The 21,072-nt window shown below is 35.6% G+C and overlaps 1 long non-coding RNA gene across 1 annotated transcript; it reads left to right on the plus strand.

Annotated features, from left to right (window-relative positions):
* Positions 1-7,635: 7,635 nt before the first annotated feature.
* Positions 7,636-19,478, plus strand: LOC122280744. The gene is made up of 4 exons (XR_006230018.1): positions 7,636-7,841; positions 7,964-8,065; positions 18,142-18,186; positions 19,115-19,478. It is a non-coding gene; the product is annotated as an uncharacterized LOC122280744 (long non-coding RNA).
* Positions 19,479-21,072: the final 1,594 nt, after the last annotated feature.

Below are 21,072 nucleotides of genomic sequence, written 5' to 3' on the forward strand. Positions count from 1 at the left end.
ATAGATACAAAACCTGGGGACTAACTCCAGCATAACTAAAGGTACCTATCTGTTTTGACCATACAAAACCACAGGACTCTTAACATTTTATCTTAGTGCCAAACGGCACAAACTATAAGAAGAGAGACGAATTAACAGTATATGGGTTTTCTTCCCCTTTTCTGATGCTAACAAATTGCATCCCAATAAATTGTATAACAATCATTTTTATATGGTTTAATAAATGTTACAAAGATAAGCACACACCAGGTATAACCACAAGCTAGGATTACAAAGCCAATGAATTAAAATGAAATAAGAACATCCATACCCATCTCAGAAAATGCACTAAAAATCTAAACTGTAAATGCAAAAACAAATGTTACCTAACCAAGAATTAGCAATATAAAACAGAACATAGATGAGAAAGCCACCAAATCTTGAACCTAACCACAGTAATTCCTTGAGTTTGCATCTGCTCCACTCCTAAGCAACAATGCCACAATCTATTCAAACACACACCAACCCCACAGGATACCAATACAAAGGTTAGGGAAAAGGGGAAAAATGAACAATAGGCAGTTGCGAGATGAAAATAGCAAAAAAGAAAGAAAGGCAATCCACAATCCCAGTACGACGAACCAGAACAATGTGAGTATCAACGAACTAGATCAAACTAGCATGAAGAGGAAGAAACACACGCAAGATCCAGGCGATCGAACATGAAGAAGAAACCCACCCGAAAGCTAGACGAAACTCGAAAGGTAGACGAAATCGAAAGCTTTGTTTTGGCTTTTCTTCTTCCTTCTTTCATGCATTTTGTTTTTCTTTTTGTTTTTTTTTTTTTTTTCAGTTGACATGGCGTGAGCGACTTCCTTGTCACAACCCCCAGAAGGTTTGCCCTGGACCACACCTTGACACGACTCATGGAGGGTCAAGACAGTCACATGGCTAGCCTGCTTGCATGCCTTGGCTCAGACCATGACACGCAGCGGACAACCATGGAAGCTACTGGCCTCACGTAGACTATGTGTGCAGGCTTGCGCATACCCTCACAGGCACGCCATCCAACGCATGACACCAGCTCGTGCCTTGCAGGCAAGGCTAATGGTGTGCCCCCACAGGCACTCCATCCAGCGCACGGCTCTAACCCATGCCTTGCAGGCAAGGCTAGTGCATGCCCACTAGGCATACCAACTAGCGCACGACTCCGGCCTTTGTCTTGCGGCTCCATAGCCTAGACCGTCAGCCTGGGCCATGCATACTCATCACCCAGGCCACCAGCTCGAGCCATGCAGGACCACCGCCCAAGCTACTTGACTGGGCACCACAGCAGCAACACGGCATCACCTTGTGCCCACCATCAGGCCTAGGCTTGGCACCATGCCATGCCCACCATCAGCAGGCCATGCACAGCGCCATGCCGTGCCCACCACCAGACCAACGCATGGCACCATGCCATGCCATGCAGCGAGCCGCAGATCGAACCATGACTAGCCTAGCCGTGGACTATGCACCACCATAACCCACCATGGGTCCACCATGGGCCTTGCATGCCACGATCACCATAGCTAATTTATCTATTTTACTATTTTTATTTATTTTATTTAAAGACTTGTTAATTATTATTTCATTTATTTTATTTTAATTTGCCTAGGGACTTTTTGGGGGTTTCCACTTTGTAAATTCTATAAATAGGACCCTTAGACATTTCATTAGAATCTTTTGGCATTTTGAATATTGAGTGGCCGGCCATAGGGCTTGGAGATTGTTATTTTCGGTGCTCATGCATTTGGACTCTTTTGGGGTGCAATTCGTGAATCCCCAAGGAGAGGATCTTCACTGTGCAATTCATGAATCGGTGTTGATTCAATTTATCCTTTAATATATTGAGGTTTCCTTTCAATTCTTTGTGCAATTCGTGAATCAAATATTGTTTGGTTCCTTTGTTCTTATTTTATCTTTTTGTTAATTGATTTGGAGTGGAGAGGCCGAATCCTCCATTGGGATTTCAGTTTTTGTTGTGGTTTGCAAGATCTCTTGTGTTCATGTGTTTTCTCACACGTTCATGAGATTTCCCTGAAGTTGTTTGAAGAATCCCTTTTCCCAAACACATATTTCGGCTAGCCCTATCTTTTGCCTTTCTCACCACCTTCAATTTCCTCAAATCACAAAACCCTAGCCTCCCATCAAGCCCTACACACCACCTTCCAATTCCCATAGCCAAACAAAGCCCAAAAACCCTAGATCTCACCTTGAGAAAGTCGGCCATAACCTCCTTGGCTTGGCCAAAACCCTAGATCCTAAAAAGTCTCACTTCCCTTTTCCATCTCTAATTTGATTGGGCAATTACCCTTGATTGACTCACTCAAATTCCACTTCCTTCCAAAACGATTCAGCCCCTTATCCATCCCACTCATTTTCAGCCAACCCTAGCTCATCTAGATCTCTAGATCTCAATTCCTACATTTTAGGAATTTCACAATTCCTAACTTTTAGGATCTCACAAACCACCTTTGCCCTAGCCAAATACACTCCAATAGCCTTGGCCGAACCCCTCATCAAATCTAGCCTCACTCACTCATCTCTAAACCCTAGCCAAGATTGCCCATCATCCAACCCTAGCACACAAGTGGCGCCTAGCATGCCAAGGGTCACTTAGCCGTGCATCATCATCACCTAGCCCAAACACCATCCATACTTCCCACCACTGAACCCTAGTCTCATCACACCCAAGTTCCCTTTGGGCTACACGTGATCTATACCAAGTAAAGGAGTCCTATCGGTCACTAAAGGAGCAACAAGGCAAGAATTAGACCCTTAATGCTTGGAGGCTTGACTGAGGTCCCCAACACCCATCGCTTGTGCCAAGCGACTGTACTTAGAAGAATTGTTGTTGCAAACCTCTGAAAATTGTGAGCAGCTCTAATCCTTTGGCATCTTCTATATCAAGCTTAGCTTTACTCATCACTGTAATAACCTTGCCTAAAGCATCCCTCAACATTGCCCCAATACCTACCTTATCCCACTCAGAAAAAAGCAGCAAAATCAACATTTAGTTTCGGCCAACTAGACTGAGGCAGTTTTCACTTATTGTGTTGCATGAGTTGGACCCTTGTCTTCTGGCTAACTTGGTTATGGCTTTTCAACATCACAAAAGCATTCTCAACTACAGTTTTAAGACTAAGCAGCTCATTATCATGCACATATTTGTTTCTTCTAAACCAAAAACTCCAGGCTAAGGTGAAAAAAATGCCTTAAATTTTTTTTAGGGTTGAATATTGTAACCTCTTGCTCCTTCTCTCTTTTATGATCATGATTCTCGTTCTGCATGCTGAATCTCAATGGCGTATTTTAAAAGATATTAAGTGATTTTTAAAATAAGCACAGTGCTTTAAAACGTTCGAATATTTTAAATGTCCTCGAAATATTTATATGAGATATTTTTAGTATTATTGAACCAATCTTGATTTTAAATAAGACAATTATAATATTTTTGAAGAACTCCAAAAATATTATAATTGTGAAAAATTATTTTAATTAAATGATTTTAGTCATTTAAAAATATTATGAAATTTAAATTATGTTGAAAACTCTAAATTTATTTAAATGGTTTAATTCTCTTGAAATAATTAGCAAAACTTCATCATTTTATTAAGAATGAAGATTATATTTTATAAATTAAAGTTTAGTTAAAATAATATTTTATTTTAACTCCTCTTTATGTTTTCAGTTAAATTAATGTTTACGCATTTTCAAATCAGTGTTTTAATTCCCCACCATTAGATTATTTTGAAGATCCCTAAGATAAAAGTCTAGATTAAATAGCCAAACCCTAGTCTTTTTCCTTCACTTTTCCCTTTCCCCTCTCTCTCCTCCCTCTCCCCTTGAGCCCAATGAAAGGCCTCTCTCCCTCCACCGAATCTCTTCTCCTCTCCAGCCCAGCCACTACCGGTTGCCCAGCCTCATTGCCACCACCCGCGTTTCCCCCTCACGCTGGCAAGCCTCCACCATGGAACCCAAGCCCCACGCAGCCCTTTCTCTCCTCTTGCGGTAGCCCAACCGAAATGGGTGAAACCCATTTCTCTCCACTGTGCACTGCCGCCGTCAGCTTCTAGCCCCACTAAGCACCATCACAACCACCCCTCTCACCAGCTCCACCCCACCACCAGTCTCCTCCTCCCACGGCCTCTTCCTTCCAGTAGTTCTCTCTCTCTGTTGCATGAAACCCACATGGGTTTCTCCACTCAACGCCACTGTGGTGTAGCCCCATGCCACCGTACACCACCACCTCACCGACGACCCTTTCCTCCACCAAAGCTTGCCACCCATAGCTCCGATCCACCCTTCATGTAGCCTCCCTCTCTCTCACACAGGTTGCACCTCATGGCTTAGATCCACCGCCCTTCAGCCACTCGTTGCCTCCTTAAGCCACCACCTTCCACCACAACACTCCCTTAGCTGCCTCCATGCTCAATCGAGCTTCCCTAGCACTCACCATCCATTTCCATGCCTTGAGACCCATGGGTTCCTCTTGAGACCCATGGGTTCCTCTTGAAACCCACAGCTCCACCATGCTCCGCCACCCCAGCCACCGTGAGACCACCCCCAGCCTCCCTTGGCCTCCCCTAGCTTAGCCCTAAGCCTAAACCACCACTTTACATGGAGGATAGCCACCATATAAGGTGGATAGCCACTGTACGCTGTTTAGCCTCCACGAATTAGTCTCGATGATGGTATAATCCTCTCTCCCTCATTATTTATATTAGATTTTAGTTAGTTGCTTGTAGAGTTCATTGTTTAGTGAAGTGTTGGGCGTAGTTGTGCAGTGTACGTGAAATGTTTTGGATTGTGCTGAGAAGTGTGGGTGTGAAGTATGTGCTGAAGTAGTGTGCGGTGCAGTGTTGTGAAGGGAGTATGTGTGGCGTGTACTCCATGTTGTGTAGCGATGCACCATGTGGCATGCGTAGTAGTAGTGTGTGACACAGTGTGAATAGAAGGGAGTTCACGTGGAGTGTACTCCGTGTAGTGCTGTGATACATCGAATGGCATGTCACAAAGGTTGGATGGTGTAGTTGAGAAGCGTAGAGCGCATTGTGTAGCATCGAGAATTGTGGAGCAGTGTCCCGAAGCAATTGTGATGTGACCCTGCCGTTGTGACAGATGTGTCATGATATAGCTTAAGGTTAGCCTCGAGCTACGTGACGAGATGAAGGTATAGTGTGAATGGAGTCTTGTCGTGTCAAGTGTTGTAATGAACTTGTAAATGGCCTGGAGGTAGGAAAGTCCTGCTGACTGGGTCTGAATAGAAGTTGATATCGGAGTATGAAGCTTGTTTATACAAGCGGGCGTTCAACATATTATAAGTTAATCTTAGGTGATAAGAGGGTAAGGTATGTGTGCATCTGGTGAGACACGTGTACCAGACAAATTTACCATATAATGGGTAATATGTCCTAAACATGGTTACATGATGTTTAAGCCTCAGAGTTGGCTTAAAGTCACATGGTATGTATGGATGGGAATGAGGATTTAGTGTGGGCTAGGATGCGTAAAGGAAGTGACGGGTGTACCATCTATGATTAGGATGCGTGACTTAGTCGGTCTGAGTCATGCATCAAAATGCAGTTAACAGGAGAGTAAGACAAAGATTTTAGTGTCTTAACCTTAAGATGAATCGTGGAGGTTCACTTTGAAGGATAGGACCTCAAAATAGAACGTTGAATTTGAAAAAGGTGACCCAAGTAGGTCCCAAAAAGAGGAAACGTGATAAGGAAGACATAGTAGATAGAGATAATGACTCTAAATGGATCATGAAGGTTTTAGCATAGTAAGTGGAATGTAAGAGCATGGGATAGAATAAGAGTATTTCCAAGTGAAGTGTAGTTTTATTTCTAGTTTAGTTATTTATATACTAGATAGAGAATGACATTGAGATTGTGTATGCATGTAGGTTGTCATCTGATACGCACATGAATGGACTGCATGAAATGAGTATGGCATGAAGTCCAGATAAGTGTTATGTTCATACTCTTCTGGAGTTTTCTAAAGATATGAAAAATGGAAACGAAATGTTTTTCCTTTATGATACTTTACGAAATGACACGGACAATGTTTTACGAAAGAATGCTAAGTATAAGTTTTCAAGTATGCATATATAACGATCCTTCTTGGCAGTCCCTTTTTATGCACCCCAAAGTATGTAAGTATATGCATGTGGATGGATGTTATACGTAGTAAGTATTAGATATATTTTCACGAAATGAAATGCGAAGCTTATACCTCATGCTTTAAGCGATGCTTTAAATGACGCGAAAAAAGTGTTTTAAAATGTCCCTATGAGCTGATGTTTTAAAATGTCCCTATGAAATATGATGTTTTAAGTGATGCCTTAAAAGATGATATTCATGCTTTTAAATTAAGTTTATGAATGAACGAAATGATGAATGAAAGAATGAAAGAAATGACTGAATGAATGAATACTTTAATGTATGAAAATACGTAACGGCTATATGAATGAATGAAAGAGTACCAAATGAATGGATAGATTGCAATGCTGAATAAGTCGAATGGTAGTGCTTCCAGTGCTGCCCCCTGACTGCAAAGGGATTCCCAACACATGGCCACGGGCGGAGTCTGGGCCTAAAGGAAGACCGCTAACCCTCACACATGGGGCATAACAGTGTGTAACGGCCAATAAAAGTGACAAGAAAGAATGGATGTATGTTAAGAAAGAATGCATGTATGCTCAGACTCTTTAAGAAATGAAGGCACGAGGCGTGGGGAAATGTTTTACGAAAGAAAAAAAAAATGTTTTACAAAAGAAAATCGTTTTCAAGAAAAACCCCACCTCGAAATGTCTTAAATGAACGAATGTCTTATGTATAGTATGTATGGAATGATGAATGCATGATTGAAAACCTACATTATTATATTTTAACTATATGAAGTAATACTTATGAGTCTTTAATTCATTTTAGTTTTTATGTGTGCCTTCCCAAGGACAAAACGAGCAGTAAGCTTCAAGATGGACATGGCCCAAGGGGAAGAGCACGAAAGCCTAGACACAGTGTTTTGCATGAAAGACTTTTAATTATAAATTTAATATTTTCCGCTATAACTCTCTTTAAATTAAAAACCCCGTTTTATTTTATAAACATGGAGTTTTTCATATCCTGGCATGAAATGAAAAAGTTTTAAATGAGTAGTAATTCTCGTCGTTTTTCTTAAAATCATTTTTTAAAGGTCCCACAATAAGGATAGATGTTACAAAATCCTAAATTGGTCATTGTGTTTTTGCTTAATTCAATTTTTTATTTTTTGAATTAATTATTTTTTATTTTTATTTTTCGAATTAATTAAGTTGATCCCTTTATCATACCAAACGGAGAAAATAGAAAAATAAATTCTATATAGATAAAAAATACTAATAGTAAGTTTTAAGAAATATAACCAAATACAATTATGGCCACCACTTTGGTCTTGCCAATCACCCATGATAGAGATGCGAGTAAGAAAGGATCTCCCTTTCTAGGCCTGTGCAAAAAACATCATGGCCCGATCCACATGATAAATCCGGTCCAACTCACCAGTTAAATACTAGTTCAACTAAACATCAGGTTGGAAATCATCTAACCCACTGTTTAACGGGCAAAAGAGCAACTCATCCGCTTAGAGCTTATATCCATTGCAAACCCTAGACCCCATTCATCTCTCTCTCTCTCTCTCTCTCTCTCTCTCTCTCTCTCGATCATGCCTCCGAGCAACCAAGTATTGTGTGTTAAGTGTCGACTTCTCTAGCCCACCACACAACCGTTCCTTCACAATTCACCATAGCAGTCCACCTCCATCCATCATCCACAGTAAGCTACCTCTCTTGGTGCATTATGTGTACATATCTAACGAAGATCTTTATCCCTGAGTAGTTTTGAAGTCATTCGCTTTGCTAGCAACTTTCTTTCTGACAAACCTTCACTTCTAGCAGAACACACCTCCTCCTTTGATGGGCAAGAAGCGACACATGGACTGGACCTCAAAGTCACTTGTTTCATCTGGTGGCGAGAGAGTCTCTTTTTTGAATAAGGAGGTTTTGCTTTCTCTCTTCTGGTTTTTTTATCTTTCTTTATGGGTCACATGTCGGAGGGTCATGGTTGTTCATGGGTTGGAGGTTTTGCTATCATAGCCATATCAAGAACTTGGTTACATTCAATTTCTGTATTCATTGACGAAAATTTTTATTTTTATTTTATATCCCCAATGTCTTGGGGTACACCATTTCATGAATTATTGTTTATTGACATTTGTTGATTGAACTTACATGGTTGGGTTGATTGCTGCATGCGTAGGAAGAAGTTATTCTGAAATTCTTTTGCTTTATTTCCTTTTTAGCTTGCTCTTTATATTCATTTATTTTGTTTCTCTAGTTCAAATTCTTATTCCCATTTATGGTTGTGTTTTGGCAAATGCAAGTAACAAATTTTTGATTTTGCAAAGTATTATCACAGTTAAATAGGAAGTTTATGGTGCATTCTGATTGTGTAGAAGCGAGTTAAAATGTCTTAAATTGTTGAAATCCTGCTATTTCACAGGCAAAGCCCAATGTAGGGAAGTTAGTTGTTTTGGGGACTGAAAAAGCATGCATTTTGGCTCATTTGTCATTGCCTACAGGAGCCCATCAAATAATGATTTTCCTCAGTAGTTTTTGAAATATACCTTAGGCTATGTTAGCATTGCTATCTCTAAAGGTCACCTGCTCTATCTCTATAACTATTTTATTTTCTAGAAAATGGTATACCCGTCCACACTAATGTTGGCTTTACTTTTTTTCATTGTAAAGAATTAAAGATGATGATGCATGGAATTTGTTCTTGAAAAAGGTAGGCTTGTCAAAGAACATTTCGTTGTCTGCTTTTGAGATATCTAAGCTCAAAAGAAGATATAAGGGCTTACCTTCAGCAAACGTAGGGTTGGCAGGTTTTCTGTCCACAAAAGGTATGAGATATGAAGATGGTCACAAGTTCTTGACCATCAAAGCTTGCAGGTTGATATAAATGGTGTAGAGTTCTCGAAAATCTTGGCCTTGAGTTACAATGATCTACCTTTCCACTTAAGGCCTTGCTTGCTGCTTTTCCCAAAAGGATATGAAATTTCTATGAGAAGGTTATTGCTATTATGGCTTTCTCTGTGTGAGGTTGTCGAAATGTTCTTTTTCATTTCATTCTTTTTTTTTTTATTGAGATTTATGACGGATGCTGGATTCTTAATCCTTTTGCTCTGAAAAAAAAATTAAAAGGTTTCTGTCTGCAGCCGTCTAGAAAAGCCATAGGAGGGAGAAAAAAAAATTCCGATTTTGACTCGACCTAAAAGTGTCAGATCGGGCCTATTTCATCCTGCTTTGGTTCCAGGTCAAGTCGGGTCAGCCCAAATGTGTCTTCGACAGGTCGAGTTGTAGGCCTACCTTCCACTACTCAACCATCTCAATGATGACTGAGATAAAGCCGCCATTAGTAGCCCTTTTAAACCTCTTCTTTGGTGGCTTGACACAGTGTAGTTAGTCAAGAGGAATGGACACCCCCCCTGGGTAGGGCTAATCACCCAACCCGAACCGAGAAACCATATTCCAACCTGACCTGATTTTAGGTGTATTTTATTTAGCCGATTAGGTGATCCAAAATTCTTTTGGAATAATCGGGTATTCTGACCCTATCCATTTTTTTAAAACATCATTCTAATAAAAAAATAAAAAAATCCTTCTAAACTTTAATCATCTATATTTTTTTAAATCTTGAATATGATGTAACATAAATTATTGAATTAGGGATGTAGTAAAAATGTCCCATGGCATCCATTGGTGTCACCCAATCGTGCTTTTTTACCATGTGCTTGTAATTAAAATGTCATAACTTAAATAAGTATTACCAGCTATGAAAAGTTCTATCCCTTTTTTCTTAAAATTTTCTTCTTTCCTTTGGATTTCACTTGATAGTGTTTGAAATGAGTCTAACTGTCATCATAGCTAATATTGTTGATGCTTAGGTTTCTTGTTTTGTATGTATTGATATCTTCCAATCATTGAAAGATAATAGCAATAACAATTCTATAATTAAATCAGTATGAATGTTACTCTTGAACAGTACTGCATGGCAATGAGCAAGAGTTTCACCATTGGAATTTGGAATGGAATCTTGCCATAGGAATTGAAATCCACTACTAATATTAACATAGCATATGTTTCAATCTTTGGTTGCCAACATAGAAGATAAGGAGTAAAGTTTTGAATATAGTAGCCAAGATATGAAAAGAGACATACTAACTAAAAAATGGTTAAACTTTGGCTAACCCAATACTTATCCAATTCTATTAATGCACCATTCACCAATTATATTCATAACCAAAGAACATCTTTAATTCCTCCATTCAAGAGGTTTCAAAATTTATTTTCACTGTCCACATATACTTCATAATTCAGATTGTCCACATGTCCAAAATGTGCACAAGTCCTATAGCAAATCCAGTTCTAAATAAAATGTTCTACCACCTTGAAACCTAGATTATGCCTCAATGACAAAGTCAAATAATTTGATTACAAGTTTACAACCACCAAAGGGAACCTAGTTCAAAAGAATAAATCCACAATCATGTTCCATTTCACGTAATTATGATAAAAAAAAAAATCATCATATCAATTTTATTCTCACAAGTCTAAGTCTATAATGGAAAGATCATATTTAACTGTCAAAATCATCACATCAAAAAATCAGTACCATCATCACAAAAACAATGGAAAGATCATACGTTGCAAAAATCCATATTTACCTGAAAAAATTATCAAGTTGAATAAGTTAGCTAGCCAACTAAAGCTATAAATAAAATTGTAAAACACCATAAGGAACTTCGTAATCACTGTAAGTTCAACAAGTAGGGAAAATTCAAGGAATTTTCAATCGACCTCATTCGAAATATTCTTTAAAGTTATATCTATATGGAAAAAAAAAATATGTTAAACATATAATTAATTGAAATGAATATATGAAAATATTTTTCAAATATGAATTTTACCGGTTTCTAGTTTGTAGCTTTCAATATCTTCCATTATATCTTGGGAGTCATAATCAATAGAGGGAGCCATCAACTAGTTTTGTGTGCAAATAAGAGCTTTAATTGTAGTCGAGGCCAATGAGCTACGAAATGAATTTAAGACACGGCTTCCAATACTAAATGCCAACTCAGAAACAATAGTAGATATGTGAATAACTAACACATCTCGAGCTATATTGACAATGATCAAATATCTGTTTGAGTTTACCTTCCACCACATTAAAATATCAAAGTTGGGTGTCAATCCTTCAACGCTTGCATGAAATACTTATCTAATTTTGATTTAGATTCTACTACACCTTTTAATGCTTAATACTGGTGATACATATTATAGAGATCATCCTCATCATTATAAGAAGTGTTGCTTTGAGTCTCACTAATACTTGATTGGCCCCTACTTGAACATACATTAGATTTTGAATACTGTCTATACATCCGCTCAATAATCCTCTTTAAACTTGTAACAAGTTCAGACGCTCTCTCATGGATAGGAATATTTGTAAACCAAAACTCCAAAACTTCCAACTTGGAGTGTGGATCAAGTATAGATGCAATAAACAACATTTTGTTCAATTTTTCAAAAATTTTCCAATATTTGTCATATTTCAATAGCATCCTCTCCGACATGGTTTTCAACATATCACTCTTACTCAAAGAAAATTTATTCAAATGGTTATAGATTTTAGCTATTTCTTTGATAAACAAATTTGAAGTTATATAAACTGAGCCTGAAACCCACAAGGCCATATCATAAAAAAGTTTAAAAAATTGTACAAAAACCTTGACAGATTCCCAATCACGTAAATTCATATTCCTTGTCCAACCTCATGTAAATATGGGCCAAACCCATTGTCTTCATCTTGTAGCACCTCAAATGCCGCATAATACTTGAGAGTCGTACTCAACATTAGATATGTTGAGTTCCACCTAATTGGAACATCAAGACAAAGAAGCGCATCACCCAAAATATCTGTCTCTCTGCTCATGACTTTTACTTATTAAGTCTTGCAGGAGAAGACTTCACATATTTCACTACATTTGAATCTTCACAATTGATTCATCCATTTCTTTCAATCCATCATGAACAATAAGTTTTAAAATATGTGCACAGTATCTTATATGTATAAGGTCATTGTCTAATAACATACAATCCATAAGTTTGGCAATTTTCCTCAAATAATCAATGATTATAGTATTAGAGGATGCATTGTCATCTATAATTTTAAATATCTTCTATATGCCTCGTCAAAGTACGGATGACTCAATCTCTCTTCATATTGTTATCCATTTGTGATCAAGAACTTTCATAAAGTCTATAATTCTCTTATGCAATATCCAATTATCATCAATAAAATGAGATGTTATGCACATATAGTTAGGGGGGAGTATCGGCCGGTTCGGACTGGCCATTTCGGTCTGGACCGGACCGAGGGTAGGTCTTGCCGGTCTCGGTCTGAATTTTGTTGGATCGACTGCTCTCGGTCCAGGGGTTTTTTACCCCGGACCGGACTGAATGAATAATATATATATTTATGATATATTTTATTATTTATATAATATTTATAATTGTATATAATTAATTATAATTTTTATAATTTTTATCTAACCTAATAGGCTAATATTTATAATACTAATATTTAGAATTTTATACTAATATTAATATTTATACTAACTTACTAAGACTAAATTACTAATAGTCTAAATTAATACTAATATATTATTATATAGTTATACAGTATACTAATCATAAATTTATAATAATTAAATCATTATAAGTCTATAACTATATCTAATAGTATTAGTATTAGTTAATTTAATGTCTAATATGCTAGTATTAGTAATAAGATTATAAGATAAGAGACTAAGAGCACTAGTATTAGTTAACTTAATATCTAATATGCTAGTATTACTATATTAGTAATAAGATTATAAGACTATAAGAGTATTACACTTATTTAATAAATGATTATAGTATTACATAGAGTATTAGTAAATGTGTTGAGTTTGAAGACAATGAAGAAATATAGCAAATTAGTAATATTAGTTATTAGTTATTATCTATTAGTACTAGTGAAACTAGTGTTATAACATATTATTAGTTACTAGTTATTACATCTAGTTATTAGTTATAGTAAATAAGTTAATAAATATTACTAATTTACTATATACTAATAGACTAATAGTATTAGTATTAGTGTATTACTAATATATATAATAGTATATTGTATACTATTAGTTATATTATATATATATATATATTAAATTAATATCTTTAAGTTATTATCTATTAGTACTAGTGTTATTACATATTATTAATTACTAGTTATTACATCTAGTTATTAGTTATAGTAAATAAGTTAATAAATATATAAAATATATATAATAGTATACTATTAGTTATATATATATATATATATTAAATTAATATTACAATATAATTACATAAGTATTAAACATATTCCCTTGGATATAAAAATAAAATAAAAAATTTGTCAATTGATATACTCTAAGTCTAACTCTCTAAGTTAGTAATAAAGTAACAATTAACATCATTAATGTAATTTTAATTAGTGATTTTTTCAATGAGTTAATTAAATAATACACATTAAATAGTTTACTTAATTTTATTTTTACTAACTTAAATATCTTTTTACTAACTTATTAATTTTTTTTATTATTTAGAATTAGAATTTATGAAAACACATATCAATTCTGATTTTAGTGAGGGACTGAAAACGGTGCCGTTATAGTAAAATTGGAACTAAACGGTGCCATTTAGGTCCAGTTTTAGAAACTAGATTGCGTGAAACGGCGTCGTTTCACGCAACCCATATATTTTTTTTCCAAATTCTAATATTGAAATGACGCCGTTTGGTGTTATTTTAACCCCAAATGGTGCCATTTCAGTATTAGAATTTGGGTCTTCCCCCCTCCCCCCAATTCCCTCCCTTCACTTCGGTTTCTCTCTCAACTCTCATCTCAGAACTCTCTCAAATTCGGAAAACCCTAGCCTCGTGCGCATCCCCTCCAAACTATGGCCCCTCCAAACCGTTGCCCCTCCTTCGCATCCCAACAGACAACCGTTGCCCCTCCGTCGCATCCCAACCGTTGCCCCGTACTCACCTCTGAAATGCAATACGAGGTGCCTCTCTCTCTCTCTCTCTCTCTCTCTCTCTCTCTCTCTCTCTCTCTCTCTCTCTCTCTCTCTCTCTTATATCTTACCTATTAGTTATTATTTTTATTAATTTGCTTGATAGTTATGGATGTTAGACTTGTTTGTGTGCTGGATTGTGGATTTTAGGATTGTTTGTGTGCTGAATAGTGGTGGATATTAGCGTTGTTTGTGTGCTACGGACCATTTTTCTTTCTTTCCAATATTTAATTAAATTAAAAAATTTTAAAAAAATTAATTTAGTTGTTTAAAAAAGGAATTTTTTTTAACTATTAACCCTAACTTAAAGAGGAAAATCAATTAAGGATCTGAAACACAAAATTTCTGCACAACAAAATGTTAATATTAAATATTTTCAAAGCTTTTGAATTGACTAAATGATTGGTGATCATGAAAGTTGCCCTCGCATGTGATTTTCAGTTGATTTTTTTTTCTTTAATTTTATTTTGAAAGGAAAGATAATATATACAACACTATTTTCTAGCTATTAACTCTATACTGAGAGATTGAAGTTTAGTTTATAGTTCACATAAAAAAAAAGTTTATAAATAATTCCATTTAATGGCTATGAACGAGTTCTGAAATTGCCACCTAGAAATTAGAATGATAGTTCATGCAGTAATTGGCTTGTCTTCTCCCTAACATTGAGAGATTTAAACCAGTTTCTACTCAACATCTTGTTCACTTAATATATTTATTATTTTCATATCTCACTATATATTCTTGCCATTTATAAATGTAAGAGTACGTATACAGTAAATAGTAGGTTTGCAAATTAGCACTCCCTAATAGCATCTTCATTGGAATAGCTAAACTCAAATTCTTGTTTTATTTAATATAAAATAAATTTAGTTTTGGCTATTCTATTCACATCAAATCTTTTAATTAACAAATTCTTGTGCATTGACTTTTAATTGGTTTTGGATTCTCTAACTATCAACAGATCTTGCTGAAAGCTAGCTGTTGTGTACGTCTTTTACAATAATGTGATATATATGACAATTATTTTATATAATATTTTGAGATAATATGACTAATAATATTAGTTGTTTAATATATATTAATGATCATGTTTGCTTACAAATTAATTAGAACGATATTTTTATTTCAGTAAGCATGAATTAATATATCCTATTGAATATTCATAGTCCCATTCATAATCCTTTTCCTTTGGACTGGTTTATTGATAGTCAAAATAGCATGTTATCAAATATTCAAATTAATGGATTCTCGAATAAAACAGGTGGATTTGTCAAAAGTATTCTGGTCTCTTTTGTGCACTTTTGAATACGTTTATAAATAATGTTACATATATATATGGCCACTCTTCTGTTGAGCCTAGATCAAGGTGGAGGCATATCTGGACAGACTGGACCAGAAATATATATATATATATATATATATATGTGTATATATTTCTAATTTTTGGTTTGTTTATTTTTCTAGATGGATTCTTCAACTTCAACCAATTATGCCCAGTCAATTCAAAGTCCAGATATGCCTCCACCCCCACCCCCAACCCCATCCAATGTAAATGGGTCACAAAATGGAAGAGTAAGGTCAATAGTTTGGGATCTCTTTTCAAAAATACCAAAAGGTGATCCCACTAAACCTAGGGTTGCATGTAATTATTGTGGTCTTTCATACGCATATGATACAAAGATCAATGGTACGAAATCCATGAAGTATCACATTGAGAAGCAATGTAAAAAATGTTAGTTTAAGAATGCGGATAAGTCACAGACGACTCTAGGTTGGAAGGTGGAGGGAGATAGTGGTAGTGGGGAACTTGTACCCATTGCATTTAGTATTGAGGCTTGCTAACAAGCCTTAACAGAAATGATTATTGTTGATGAGTTACCCTTTAGGTTTGTTGAAGGGGAGGGTTTCAGGAAATTTATGCTTGTTGTTTGCCCTAAGTGGGTAGGGATTCCATCCCGTTGGACGGTTGCCAAGGATTGTTTTAATTTGTTTATGAGGAAAAAAAATAAATTGAGAAGTACTCTTCGAGGGCAACGAATTTCCCTCACCATGGATACATGGGCATCCGTGCAAAACATTAACTATATGTGTCTTACGACGCATTTTATTGATGATGACTGGAAGTTACACAAGAGGATTATTTCCTTTTCTTTGGTTGAAAATCACAAGGGTGATACACTTGGTAAAGGCATAGAGTTGTGTTTGCATGATTGAGAGTGACCAAAAATACTTGCAGTCACTCTTAATAATGCAAGTTCTACTAATGTGGCTGTTTCTTATTTTTTTTAAAAAAAAAAAACCAAGTATAGGAGGGATGCGGTCTTGGAACATGAATTCTTGCATGTTCGATGTTGTGCCCACAATCTGAACTTAATTGTCCATGAGGGATTGAAAGAATATGAGTCTATTACGAAAGTGAGGGGTGTTGTGAAGTATGTTAAATCCTCCCCTCAAAAGTGGAGTACATTTAAGAAATGTGTGGGGTTGGAAGAGATTCAATCCAAACGTCATGTTTGCCTAGATGAACCGACTAGGTGAAACTCCACCTATCTTATGTTGGAGAGGGCTGAGAAATTTAGAAAGGCTTTTGATCGATTGGCGGATGAAGATGGGGGCTTTTTAGGTAGTATTGGAGATGATGATGATGAAGGTGGTGTGGTAGATAGGAGAAAGTCAAAGAAGTTATGGCCTCCCAATGACTCCGATTGGACCAAGGTATAGTTGTTTCAAAGGTTTATTGGATTATTTAATGATGCAATTTTACGCTTCTCGGGGGGTGATTATGTAACTTGCAATACTTTTTTTACGGAGTTGGTTACTATTAAAAATGCTATTAACATAGAGTGTGAACAAGGAAATCCTGTGGTGGGATTAATGGCCACAAATATAAAGCAAAAGTTTGAAAAGTATTGGGAGAACCTGGATAATCAGAATATGTTGTTGTACATTGGGATTGTTCTTGATCCTCGCTATAAAATGCGATATCTTGATTTTGGGTTGAGAAAAATCTATGCAAATGATGCTACAAAAACCATTGATTTGAGTTGGATGGTGAAAAATACATTTATCCGCATGCATGAGGCATACATCCAAAATGAAAAAAGAAGTTTTCCCTAGCGCATAAGTTCTCCACGTGAAAATGCAAGTCCTTCAACTGATCAGTCTGCGAATAGGCAGGCATCACATGCTGCATTGATGGCCCAATTTAAGCAAGAGTTACAGTTAGAAGACTTTTTGGAAAGCAAGTCAGAGGTTGATAGGTATTTAGCTGAAAAATGTGAGGATCAAGGTGATAGTTTTGACCTTTTAAATTGGTGAAATGTGAATTCAGTTAGATATCGCGTACTTTCAAAGGTTGCACATGATGTATTAGCAATACCGGTATCTACTGTGGCCTTTGAATCTACATTCATTACTAACAGTCGTGTACTTGATCCTTTCCAAAGTAGTTTAAATCTGATGATGGTTGAGGCTCTCATATGTGCATAAAATTGGCTTCGTTCTTCTTCTATGCTATTAAGTCTTAGGACTTTATTGGATGAAGTGGAGGAATTTGAGAAGCAGATGAATATGGGTAAGTTACTAAGTACATGATTATTGTAAAATATATTTTGTGGTATATTTTGTTTTATCTTCTATGTTATTTAAATTTATTTAATTTGTTTTGTTTTAAATTTTTATGGATAGAACTTGTTGAAAAATTTGTTGATTTTGTGGAGGAATCAAATTCAATGCCTACCGGCTCTTAACCCAATGCTGATTAAAGACTAAAAATGTGAGAAAAGAAAAAAGAAGCATAAACTATGTGTAATTTAATTTATATTTGATTGAAAGTTTTTGCATTATTGAGTTTAGTAATTGTTGAATATGATAGACCAGCAAGTTAACTAACATTATGGATTCTCTTGCAGGTGGTTTGATATAACTCAAATTCCTGATGTCTATAATTCGTGCAAGTAAGTCATCTATTTCAAATCCATATTGGGTGCTGATTTTTTCTTTTGACCATAACAAAAAGTCAATTAAATAAATTATAACATTCCAGAAAATAAAAATAATGGGATTTTTGTACTTAAAACCAAACATTTATATCATGTTAAAATGTTGTTTTATTTTATGTGCACCAAACAATTAGTTGAAGCTTGTGTAATCATTTTGTGCAGTTTTATGTCAAGTGCTTGAAATTGCTTGAAATTGCTTCCATTGCATTTATCTGTCCTATATTGAAGCATTTGGCTTATATCATATGTATTGTTAATATTTGTAAACTTTATGCAGTGTGAACATGTTTGGGGTTGTGTCCACATAACTTCTCATTTTGTATACCCGCTCTCATCAAAGCAATTAAAAAACATTTTAAAAACTTTTCAGGAATTCTATAAGTTTAAAGAAATTTTCACTTAGCAAACATGCCCTTCAGTTGGATATAAATGTAGTAGTGGTAGTGGTACCAGTATTCTTTTAATACATATAGGTGGGGTGAAGCCTGAGTTGTTCCTTGACCTTTGCTCACACGGTTTGATGAACAAAAGGATCAAGTTACTATTCGGCTAGTAAGTAATGGGATTAAAACCTCTTGGCTGTTTGAATTCGAGTGCAACTGTGCTAAGTATATTTGTTGTATTTGTATTGAGAAAGAAAAAAGATCTGTCCAAGATTTTATACATATGTCAGTATACCATCCCTAGCTCACCCTATTTGCATTTTGATTTTTTGGATATTTGTTGGTGCTAAGCTACTATTTTTTGTTTTATTTTTTCTCCCCCAGTTTGATGAACAAAAGGATCAAGTAATAGTTGAGCGAATTTTGCGGGTTGTTTATTCATGATGTTTTGGTGCATATATATATGGTAAATTGATAATTCATTTGTTTACATATTACAGAGTATTGTGAAAAGTATGCAAGATGTGGTAGCTGCCAAGCCCAGGAGGATAATTGTTATTTTTTGAATTGATGTAATCATGTAAATACTTTATGCACCCACTTATAGTTTTTAATTTTTTTTTATATTTTATTTTCTAAGTAATTTATGCTACAGCCTATGTTATAGTGTTATTTCAATTTCATATTTAAGAGCTATGTTTTTATTTAGAGCTTTTGATGTAAATTACTAATATGAATCCTAGTCTCCTACTCTTCTAGTTCTAATCTTTTACTATTATTTTTTTGAAGACCTTTCCATTTTCAATTTCTGAAACTTTTATAATTTTTAATTTTCATTATCTATGCTTGTGAATTGTTTTTTTCTTTCTTTCTTTTAGAAGTCAGATTTGATGTATGTTACCTTGTTTAAACTTGTTTAGATGGATATAGAAAATTTTGATTTTTTTTATAATAAAATCTTTTATTCAGGTTTATTGGGCCATTGGGCCAAAAATTATAAGAAAATTAAGACAATTGGGCCAGAAATTATAGAATAAAAATATTGGGCCATTGGCCCATTTGGACCTACTGGACCGGACTTGCCCGGTCCTCCATGAGTTCAGTCCGGTCCAGGGTGAGAAAACCCTGAACCGAATAGGTCCGATTCGGTCCACAAAATCTCTTTAGACCGAACCGAACCGGACCAAACTCTCCCTTACATATAGTTAAGATTTTGAATTGATATGCACATGTCAATAGTGATGCAAATCTTATAATTGGATGCTATGAATATATTTTTTAACTTTTCTTTTCTAACATGTACATCTTTATACAATCTCATATAATAGTAATGCTAAAGGGGATTGGAAATCTAGGCTCAACTATGACTATAAAATCTTTAAAACCTTATCTTTCTACAAATCTAAATGGTAGTCATCTACAATTATCATTTTAGCTATCGCCGACTGTATTTTCTATTCATGTAATGGGCAAGACCAACAATATGACTACTAGTTGTACCATCCACCCTATCCTTCTTCCTAGCCCTGATCGTTTTTTAGGAGGGGTTATCCCTTCCAACCCCAATATCATTAAAGGCTTTACATGTCTAATTATGATACTTTAAGGATGAAGTACCTTAATTTTTAAGATGACATAACAAAATCTTACCACGATAATTGCATGCAGCTTTGGGCTCATTGGGACCCTCGACATTCTCAATCCTAGTAAAGTGTTGCTATACATCTTATCTGCTCCATCTTCTTGTGATAAGAGAGCAAACTTGATGACTAGTTGTAGGCAAAAAGCTATCCAAAGTTGAAGGCAAAGTGCTATCTAAATTAATCACATTGGGCATTAATTCAAACCCAAATGAAGGCATAGCCACACTAAGTTCCATAAGGTTCAATTGCAATTTGAGATAAAGTAAGAGCATCAGATTCTATTTTTATTTTTTGGACTATTAAATTATGATAACAACACAAAATAATACCAGTTTAAAGAAAATAACAAGACCTTAAAAATATATAAAGCATATTCAACTATCCAAACTGTGATGCCCCCAAATTCCGTTTGGGATCGGACGGACATTTGAAGCGTCGAGACATGCAACACAAGGTTACCTGCCCCTGTTCATGACATATAAGATGCAATGTTCCTAACATGCATCTAACATTATGCAATATTCGCAGCGGATAATTTTTTTCTTTAGCAATACTATGCACCAAATTGAAAATATCTCAAATGCTTAAAACATACTTCATACATAAAGACCTATTGAGTAGATCACAACACTAGTCCAAAATGGTTATGATCCAAAAAATACTAAAGATGCAACTCCATTGTACAAGTAGTAATTTACGTTAACTACTATATTAACATTGACGTCGCACCGTCGCTTAGTCAACTGTGTCTAGTTGATCAGCTCCCGATTCTCCTTCAGGTCCTGTAACAAGATCTACCATTCGGGGGGAATGGT

This window comes from Carya illinoinensis, chromosome 11, assembly GCF_018687715.1.
Source record: "Carya illinoinensis cultivar Pawnee chromosome 11, C.illinoinensisPawnee_v1, whole genome shotgun sequence".
In the NCBI taxonomy this organism is placed as follows: Eukaryota; Viridiplantae; Streptophyta; class Magnoliopsida; order Fagales; family Juglandaceae; genus Carya; species Carya illinoinensis.